Below are 2,574 nucleotides of genomic sequence, written 5' to 3'. Positions count from 1 at the left end.
ACATCATTAGACCAGCCATCTCGGCTAACACTTTTGAGATCATGTCGAGCACGATTCAGATGATACAAAACTCAGTTCAGTTTGGGGGTTCTCTTACAGAAGACCCCAACATGCATATCAGGGATTTCATCGAGATCTACGACACTTTTAAGTTCAATGGGGTGACTGAAGATGCTATCAAACTGCGACTCTTCCCATTCTCTCAGAGGGATAAAGCAAAGTGCTAGTTACATTCTCTACCACCAGGGTCTATTACCATATGGGAGGATCTTGCTTAAAAGTTTCTCACTAAATTATTCCCTATGGTGAAGACTGCTGCAATCAGGAATGCTCTTACTCAGTATGCTCAGAAAACTGGAGAATCTCTGTGCGAGGCTTGGGATCGATATAAGGAGATGCTAAAGAAGTTCCCACACCATGGCATGCCTGATTGGATGATTAGAAAATGTTTCTACAATGGTTTGGGCGCTCAGTCTAGACCTATGCTCGATGCAGCATCAGGAGGAGCCCTGTGGGCTAAGAACTATAATAAAGCTTATGAATTGATCGAACTGATGGCTACTAATGAATACCAGAATCCTTCTCAGAGGCTAACTCAGGGCAAGGTAGCTGTAATATCCAATATATTTTCAAATATTATTATTATTATTCAGAATTGTTTATGTGATTTTATGTGAACTTTGGTGAATTATCTGAAAAGTAGAATTGATATCTGAATGTTTATATGTGACATTATTTGAATATTTGAATTTTTATATGTCCAGAGTAAAATATAGATAATTGTGGTATTTTTCTGGTAATTTTTGGAGTGTTATATGATTTTATAATGATTTATGAATTATTAATTATTTTCAGAATAATTATAAAAATTATTTTATAAAGCCGGGAATCTTCCAACTTCAACCGTTTTTGCGTTTACAACCCGAAACTCATCCGAAAACTCCTTCTTAACCTAATCTGGTAATTCCGGACATTTTCCGTGTTTTGACTTTTTCGATCCGGATTACGGTTTGACCCGTGTACGGCCCGACGCAATATTTTCAATACGATAATCATTTCGGTGATTAACAAAACCCGTATTCTTAAAAGACGGGATATTTTTACGTTATTTTCGTATATGGTGTTTTATAAAAAGCCCAGTTTTGATAATTATCCAATTCTGGTATTGAATTGTATCGTTTTTACAGTTACTTAGCGGCTAAGCAACTAATTTAACGATCCAAAATGATCCAGAACGATCCAATATTTCATAAATATAAATAGCCTATTTATTATTTCATTTATTCCATTTATTCATTTGCAACCAGTTAAAATACCGTAAATACAGAGAAAAACCCGAGAAACTGATACGTTCCCGAGAATCAAACACACGAATGAAGGCGTTATCGAACTCCGATTCGGGCGTGCAGCATATCAAAACGAAGCTCTCGAAATCTTCTTTCTGAATCAATCATCAGTTTCTGCCCAGAAATCAAAGTAATTTTCTTATTTAATTATTTATATTCGAATTATTTGATAATTAAATTATGAAAATTTGTTCTTGATGTTGTTGATGTGATTTGATGCTTCCATGTTGTAGAGTATGTTTTTCTGGTCAATTTGGTATATTATACTTCAAAAATAGGGTTCGGTATCATATAGAAATTAAGGTTTGATTTTCTGAAAATTCTTTGAATATGTGTTCTTGGTGTTCTTGAAAAGTTCCGAGAATCAAACCCAAATTTGAGGGTGATGCAGACTTCAGAATTTGAAGTATGAGTAACCAAAATGTTCAGATTTTCATGTTCTTTCTGTTTATGCCCTCAAATCATTCAACCGACTAGTGATTTGGAAATTCGTAATTTTAGGGTTTATATCCGAATTTGGGGGTTTTTGATTAAGCAATATTTGGCTTGTTTTGATCATGTATATAGATTGTATATTGCTCAAGCTTTATTTTGGTAGTAAAATCAGTGATTTTAGTGTTGAAACGAATGAAAACGGGATAGTGGCCGGAGGTCGTTCGAGGTCGCCGGTTTTGATTGAGAATTCGCCGGAGAAGACGAACGGTAGATCAGCTGTGGCTGCAGTTGGCATGGTGATGTTGCTGGTAGAGTCACGAACGGATTGGGGTAGTGAAAACGGCAGAACAAAAGCCTGAAGGGGAGTGTTTCGCTTCGCCGGAACTTCGCCGGGAAACAGAACCTCGCCGGATTCTGCAATTTTCCGGCGGGTTTCTTCAGTTTCTTGGTGACCCGTTTGGGTCGGTTTTTGACCCGGATTTCGACCCGATTTTAATCCCATAAACCCAGTTGCAAACATCTGAAAACTGTTTCTGAATTTCTGATTTAAAAATAATTCAAAATTCCTATTTTAATTTCTGAAAATTCATTTTATTTATTTTGAAAATCATTATTTCAATTCTGAAAATTTATTTTAATTCAAAAATAAATCCAAATTATTTAGTTAATTAATTTTAGTTGATAATTAATTATTTAATTAGTCAATTAATTTAAATATTAATTGATTAATTAATTTAATTAGTTATTAATTAATTTTAATTGATTATTTAATTAGATTTAATTATTTAAAATT

General features: G+C 34.2%; 1 non-coding gene across 1 annotated transcript; it reads right to left on the bottom strand.

The window, feature by feature from the left end:
• Positions 1 to 317: 317 nt before the first annotated feature.
• On the bottom strand, positions 318 to 424 carry LOC141669329 (small nucleolar RNA R71). The gene has a single exon (XR_012553616.1). It is a non-coding gene; the product is annotated as a small nucleolar RNA R71 (small nucleolar RNA).
• Positions 425 to 2,574: the final 2,150 nt, after the last annotated feature.

The sequence above is a fragment of the Apium graveolens genome, chromosome 6, assembly GCF_009905375.1.
Source record: "Apium graveolens cultivar Ventura chromosome 6, ASM990537v1, whole genome shotgun sequence".
Classification (NCBI taxonomy): Eukaryota; Viridiplantae; Streptophyta; class Magnoliopsida; order Apiales; family Apiaceae; genus Apium; species Apium graveolens.
Note: the sequence above shows the minus strand (reverse complement) of the source record. Positions and strands in the feature narration are given on the sequence as shown.